Source organism: Hakea prostrata, chromosome 8 (assembly GCF_041222555.1).
Source record: "Hakea prostrata isolate BN-2017 chromosome 8, UWA_Hpros_2, whole genome shotgun sequence".
Classification (NCBI taxonomy): domain Eukaryota; kingdom Viridiplantae; phylum Streptophyta; class Magnoliopsida; order Proteales; family Proteaceae; genus Hakea; species Hakea prostrata.
In genome coordinates, this window is record NC_142607.1 from 46,534,229 (window position 1) to 46,542,645 (window position 8,417).

Consider the following 8,417-nt stretch of genomic DNA (forward strand, 5'->3'; position numbering starts at 1 on the left):
AACATTGCCGTCACCATGAATCAATGGAGGAAACTGATTGACTGGAGTTAATAATTAATGTTGTTTTTTCTGTATTCACCATATGGTTCTGTGCGTTTCCCTAACACATGCTCTTTCAAAGTTTTGCACGAGATTAGCTAGAACCGATTTCAATTCACCATTTCATGTTAAGTAGATTTCAATTGATCAATAATCTACAAGAATTAGTGCAGAATTACGTTCATTTGTAAATTATCCTATTTGAAAATATTGTTATCCCTTCTTGTGAAATCATATAATTGATATATCATGCATCTTGAAAGATCTGTTCTCTTTTTTCTCGTCTTTGGAATTTAATGGCATTCGATCTTCATATTAGAAGTTGGTATAACATGGTAATCATGACTGGATCTTGCTAGTTGATTTGGGAGGTTCTATTTTGTTTTTTGAAGCATGATCATTCAGTGGAACTTAAGAGTGAAGTCTTGTCTGCTAATGGCTGTGTGAATTGCCGAGAAAGTGTATTCCTTTCATCTAATTGAAGTTTCTATCTTGAAATATATGATATTTCTTTATGTCTTTGAGGTCTAAATTTGAGCTTCTGCGTATACTTTAGTTTGGATTTGTTGCTTTTAGGTAAGTGTAATGAATCAGATATTCACCAATGGGGGTTGGTCCAAGTGATAAGCAGCTTGGTCTGCTTAAGCAAGGTTCCGGTATCGAAACCTTGTGGATGCAAAAAATTCCCGCTGGAAAACTCACCCACCACAGCCAGGTGTACAACCCGGGTCAAACACCGGATTAGTCAAGGCAATAATTTAACACTCCCTCTCAAGTTGGAGCATTGACGAGTAGGTTTCTAGCAAAAGATAACAAAATGCCTTTCCTTTGAGAAAGGAAGATATCAATTTAACACTCCCTCTCAAGTTGGAGCATTGGTTTCTAGCAAAAGATAACAAAATATCTTTCCTTTGAGAAAGGAAGATATCCTTAGCTGCCCAAGTCTTTGATACGAAAGCGACTATGAGGAAACAATTTCAAAGCATTGATGGCAAGTTGTATTCTCCCCCTTTCGGGAAAAACTAGGTGGCAAAGAAATGTTTTCTTTCTTGGATTGTAGGTTTAAATACACATGTGAGTTAATTCTTTTTTCCGTGGATCCTAGCACAAAAATTGCGAGTCTTAGAGGCTTTAAGTTACCCATGAATAAATTTCTCATTTTATTACAATTGCATTGTCATTTTTCATCCTAGAGTTCCCTTCATCCTTTTTTATAAAAGAGTTCCCTTCATCCTGTATGGTCTTCTTGTGTTTTTTTTTTTTTTTTTTGCCATTGAAAATGAATGATATGTTCTTATGACCTCAGTGTGTTAAGAGTACTGATTCCCTTGCCATTTTCTTTTTCTCACCTGCTTTGTTTACAGCATGAGTTTTAAATCAGTTGGTGTCCAACAAAGAGCTCGCATTTAGCTTCCAGTGCATCTACTTGTAAGCAGAGCAAGAGGCTCACCCTTATAGAAAGCTTCTAGATCAAGTTAATTACTTTCTCTTGTTGAACTACCTGTGATTCTGTAGCAATGTTAGTGGTAAACATCTTTTTCATACTCAGAGCCCAGATTTGGTTTTCTTTGCTCATGATGGATGTCTGTTAGAAATCAATAGTATTACTACAGTAGAAATTCCACCTCAAACAAACAAAATCAATGGTATTACTTTAAACAAAAATCTTATTAAATTAATCCTCAAATACCAAAACTCCATAACAAACAAATGAACAATACCGAACTATCAAAAATACAACAAAACTAGAATAAAGAATATCATTACGTTTACTAACGAATGCTTAATCCATGTGAATAAACCACACGTGCATATCCACGTGTATCTTTATTAGTGAAAAAAAAGTAGCAACTAACTAGTAACATTTTTGGTACTGTTCCAAAAAAATAGTTTTTGGAGTTTTTAACTTGTTTTTCTTAATCATCGGGTTGATAACCATGACTTCATGAATACTATGGCTCAAGTTTAGAGCTTTTCAAGAATGTTTTAAAGGATTGGAGTCTATTAAAAATTTCACTGTCTTAATAACAAAATAGCTTTTCTCTCCAATGATGTTTACGTCTTCCAAACTGGGATTGAAGGGGAAATTATTGATGATCATATTATTGATAGATAAAAGAAGCCTTTCTCATCATCTTCACCATATCATGAAGGCAAGATTATATTGGATGGAAGATGGCGACAACTCTCGATTTTTTCGTCATTGCATCAATGGGTGACGCGGCGAGTGCATCATAGGACAGAGAATTCTTGGTTAGGCCCTTCTTGTTTGAGGAAACTAAAAATGGACTAGTGACAATAGCTCAACCTGGGAGTTGGAACTCTCTGTTTTTGTGAAGTCCATCGAAAATAGCAAGTATTTTAAGTAAACATATGAGAGTCCTCTATGAGGGATTCTATATCACCCTGAAGAAAAAGAAGCCAACCTTTAATTGAAGCAATAGCAATGAGCATCGCACAGTGACTAATTTCGCAATAGGGGAAAATGTTTCTTGATAGTCAACACATTCAATTTGAGTAAAGCCTTTGGCAACCAAGCGAGCTTTGTAGCGTTCAATAGAACCATCAGCTCTATATTTAATTTTGTATACCCATTTACAATGGATAGCGACCTTGCCAGGGGGAAGAGGTTGCAAGCTCAAAGTATAGTTTAGCTCAAGAGCCTTAATCTCATCAGTCATTGCAGCACACCATTTGGGATTGTGGGAAACCTCAACAAAATAACGAGGTTCGGAATCAGTAGAAATATTAGAAAGAAAGCACGGTGAGTGGGGGGAAAAGCCGAATACTAGAGGTAATTATTGAGAGGATAAGGGCAAGAAGGAAGAGAAGCAACATTGCACTAATAGTCGTGGAAGTGAGAAGGAGGGCAAGTAGGAGGAGTACTATGACGAAGAGGGATGCTAGGATCATCAGAGTGTGATTCTAGTAAAGAGGGGATGGGGTAGGAGGAGGAGGGGGTGGGGTAGGATCACTTATGTAGGAAGCAAGAAAGGCCTCTGTTTCTTGATTGATAATCCTTTCGTTCTTCACTGTGTGATTCAACTGTAAGTTCTATTGGTTCTTATTCGATTCTTGGGGTGTTACTTGATCAGCTGCTGTTGGTTGGTTTGCCGTTATGTCAGGTGCTATTGGATCTTGCTAGGGTTCTTTAGGTTTTGCTAGATGTTCTCGAGTCTCCTCTTGTGGTATATCTTGATATGGTACTTCATCATCCTTAGTCACCATTTGTTGATTTGGAGGTGGGAGTGAGAATCTTACAAAGACCGTTACTTTAACCAATGCTTAACTACAGATCTCTTCCCTCGGATATGCCATTGTCTTATTTTGTTGTGTATTTTGAAAAGGTTTGTTTATAATATTTATTTTCTACAAAATTTTTTTTTAATAATATTTATTCAAAAAGTTAATTTATTCAATTGCCCTTCCATTTCTGTTGGTTTCCATCTTGTTTCTTCTTCGTTCCCCACCATTTGCAAATTAAAAAGGTAATTGTAGTATGGTTGGGTATAACCAGGGTCATGATTTTGTTTATTTTTAGAATGTCTTATGTATTCATAGTCTTCTTTTAGTAGAAATTAGTTGTAAACCATATTAAAATAAATGGCAAAACCTATGATACATAATTCAAAAAGTTATATTCAATATATATTTACCTTTTTATTGGTATCCTCCGATGTCTCAGTGACAAACTATATATGTAATGCTGCATTCATAGACTTGTCTTGTCAAACAACGTAAACCTACATCCATAGATCTTTGATTTGTAAATGAACATTCTAAGAAGTAAACGTAAATACTTGATTTCTGATGAAATAAAATGCTCATTAAACACATTAGCTTCATGATTAATAAATAGGCTTCAAATTAAAATAACTTGTCCCCTCCTTCCTCCTTTTTAAGGAACAAAATGATAAATCTCTTCTCTAAAATTTGATTATGTGAATACTTCAACTCTTTTTCGTTTCTCACTGAAATTGACGGGAATAGTTTGAGATTTTCTATCCAATTACTAATGGGTTTTCAGTAGAAAAAATTTATTGACCAGGAATTGATAAATAGAAGGATAAACTAAATGCATAAAGTGATAGGACAATTAATCTGGCCAAAGCACATTCCTTACATTTTTCACAACGATAGAATGATAGCATTAGGTATAGAATGCATGTATCACGCCATCATGCATGATTAGGAAAAAGACTTCTATAATAGATTATGCATGATCCAATTTTCCATATTTTCATAAGATAAACAAATTTTGAACTTGCTGATTAGGATACATGCATGGAACTGCCTCTAGCATTGCCTCAAAGGTATAAATACGCCCACCCTTTACTTGAATAAGTACCTATCTTCCCTAAGCTGAAGCTCTTTTGTATTTAATTCTAAGTTTAACCCTGTAACAAGATTTTCTGGTGTTCCTAATATTGAATCTGACTTGGGAGTTGGAGGCGCCCTAATCCAGGGTGATCAGTCTGCTTTTTAACTTTGGTTTATTCTTTTGCAAGAACAATTAGACCCATTAATTCAAGCCAGGTTGATCTAATTTTCAGATTCAGTAACGACATGCATTAAATTTTCTGCTTGACTAAAGGTCTAGAAGTGGAATGGTGGGTTAGTAAAGCAGTTAAAGGCTCAACCTCCACGGGGAGGTCTTGGATTCGCACTCATTCTGCGGTATCAATATTCTCATTCCCATTATAAAATAAAATAAAAGAAAGAAGAGAGAAGAAGGAGAAGAAGATGACGTCTAGAAGTGGGATGAGCACTTGGTCGAATTATTTGTAAGTGATCTGTGTTTTCTCTTTCTCCGTTCCACCAACAAATATTTTCTATATGCACTACAAGATGTTCTAAAAGTTATACTATAAATTGATCAAGTTTTTCAAGCTTATAAATACTTGGGTTTCCTGTTATTTTCTGTCCTGACCGCAGCTATTATTACTTGAGCACTTTTGAATCATCGCTAAAAAGGACTTCCTTTGTAGTATATGCATCAGTGTTTGATCCTGTAAGGTTTGAAATGCCAAACATGCAGTCTCGGATTTTCATCAAGTTATTGGATATTATTGTCTACCATATGGCCATGACTTTTCTCATTTTGGCTCATTGAAACATTATGACAGCATATTTTTTTGGAACAGTGTAAGTTTCCTAAATTTGTTTCGTTTTCCCTATTCTACATTACTAAATCCAGGGCTCTCCAAGGGATAGAATAATGCTTCAGTATAGATTGTATAGCCACTGTAGAGTCGGACTGAACTTCCACTTTCGTGATGCCCCGTGGCAAAGTTACCTCCATGCCATGTTTGAGTGTAAAAAAGTTTTACTGAGATTGACATTATCCTTCCAAAGTCCACTGTCAAAGCAAATAAAGGCTTGAACCTAAAATGTGAGACTTCGTCTCCATCCCATGTAGCAAGTGGGTGTCTCACATCTACGATTTATAATTTTAAGTAACAGACTGTCAACAGTTATCTAGAGTGACCTATATAAGGGTCATTGCCTCTCTGCTTCTTTGTCTTGTTCCTCTCTTATGTATCCTTTTAAAGGCACAGACTTATGTATCCTTCTACAGGCACCGATCATGGGTGTCTATCATTTCACACAAACTACTTGGTAGTTATGTGGTTGTGATATGATTATTGGTTTCTATATGCAAAACAGTCTTCTGTGTAAGATAGCTTGCGATATATACACGGGTGAGTTTTATTATTTGTTCTTTCTCTCTCTTTAAGTAAGTTGGTGGGTTTTTTTTATTGGTATCCTCCAATGTCACAGTATCAAGCTGGTTAATCTTACATCCATAGACGACTATAGATCAGTGATGCGTTTGAACATTCTAAAAAGTAAATATAAATATATAAAGATGCTCCTAAAACACCTTCACTTCATGATTTATAAGTAGGTTTAAAATTCAAATAACTTCGTCCCATTAATGTTCCTTTTATAAGGATGAAATGGCAAATCTATTTTCTAAAATCTGATTATGTTAATACTAAGAGTAGTTTGGGATTTTTTTATCCAATTACTGAAGGGTCTTCGCTGGAAAAAATTATTGACTGGGGATTTATAAATAGTTGGACAAACTAAATGCACAAGGGATGGGATAATCTGGCTAAAGCACATTTGCCTACATTTTTCACAACAACAGAATGATAGCATTGAACGTGAAATGCATGTACCATGCATGATATCATGCATGAGTAGAAAAAAGACTTCTCTAAGATGATGCATGATCCAAATTTCCATATATTAATAACGTAATGAATTTTGAATTTTGAATTTTTACCTACATTTCCCCCTTTAAACGTATATGTTATTAATATGGACTTGTTATCGCTAATTAAAAATGATAAGTGTTACTAGTTTTCATCTCAGGTGTATTAGATTGTGGATATAATCATATCTACAGAGTTGAAGATGAATTGAGATCCAATACATATTATACACTAGTAAAACTGCACGTGCAAATGCATGTGTATTAGTGTGTATATCTAATGAAATATAAACTATTGAAATGAGTTAGTTTTTAATATGTTGATTAATTAATTAGTTCTTGTGAAGAGAAGATACATAAAGTGGGCCCCCATAGAAGGCAAAGTAACCGAACTCGAGAAGCATATTTGGATGTGTCCTAATTTAGACTTCTTCAATTTACACCTAGAAATGTAGTACCTTTTTTAAATGTATATGGCAGCTTAATATGGCCCTCCTAGCCTGGTTTTGAGGACTATTCGGGGGTTCTGTGTTCTTTAAAATGTAGCATCTTATTCTATTTCATAATTTTGACTAATATAGGCATGGAAAAGCTTGAATTCTTTGTAGCACATGTTTTTCTGTTTCTTTTGTGTGAAGATAAATATATAAAACATAATACCCTTTCCTATATATGGTGTTACTGTGCTATATTATTTTGATGTAAAACATAAATAGTAACATCGATAAATAATTTATCATGTATATGATGTGACATTTTCGCGGAACAAAGAAAAAAAATTGTGATTCTTCATTCAAAAGTTTTAAAAATTTATAGACAATTCGAAATTCAAGATTTCTTTGAATTGATAGAGAAATTTAAGAGACATTAGAGACAGATAATTTGCATTGCATTTGGTGTGATGATTCTTAGCTCGAGATTCATTATTATTCCTTCTAACTGTCACAACTGCTGGAGTCTTCGTGTATTAGGCCGGTTTATGTAGTGAAACTGATTGACTGGAGTTAATAATTAATGTCGTTTTTTCTCTGTTCTTTATCACTTACAAGTCAATGGGGTGTAGAGTGATAAAAGAATAAAGAACTATTGCTGCTCCGTCATTTCTCATTGAGAGAATCCTGCTCCACTGTGCTTCAGTTTAAAATTATAATTAGAGAAATCTTCTCTATAGATCGATTCTCCTCCACTTCCATCTCCATTTGTAATGTCACTGCCCACAATCTTATGAAAAATACTCCCCTTGAAGTGAAGAGGTTTCCTGCTCTTGATACCAATCCCCTGCAACAAAGAAGAAAAAACTTCTAATACAAGATTCAAACACTGAGGAACACACAGCTGTATAGATGGGATACCTGTACAAAGCCTTCGGAAATTCTCTGCCCATCACAGAAAGAATATTTGAAAAGATTAGTTTCTGTTCATGCATTGTTTTGCAGTAATTATAATAACAAATGTTATTTTTTTCTGTGTCCACCATATGGTTCTGTGCGTTTCCCTAACACATGCTCTTCAAAGTTTTGCACGAGATTAGCTAGAACTGATCATTTCAATTCACCATTTCATGTTAAGTAGATTTCAATTGATCGATAATCTACAAGAATTAGTGCAGAATTATATTCATTTGTAAATTATCCTATTTGAAAATATTGTTATCCCATCTTGTGAAATCATATAATTGATATACACCATCATCCTGAAAGATCTGTTCTCTTTTTTCTCGTCTTTGGAATTTAATGGCATTCGATCTTCGTATTAGAAGTTGGTATAACATGGTAATCATGACTGGATCTTGCTAGTTGATTTGGGAGGTTCTATTTTGTTTTTTGAAGCATGATCATTCAGTGGAACTTAAGAGTGAAGTGTTGTTTGCTAAGGGCTGTGTGAATTGCCGAGAAAGTGTATTCTTTTCATCTAATTGAAGTTCCTATCTTGAAATATATGATATTTCTTTATTTCTTTGGAGGCTTGAATTTTAGCTGCGCTTTTAGGTAAGTGTAATGGATCAGATATTCACATTATCAATGTGAATCTCATTATATTCAGGTAACTAATAATTAATATTTCTTTTAAGGGCAGAGGAACAGCCCAAGAAAACATGCTGCTCAATTAAACCGCAGCTTCTTCTCAAAGGCGACTTATGCAGGAAACAAGAAGGGCA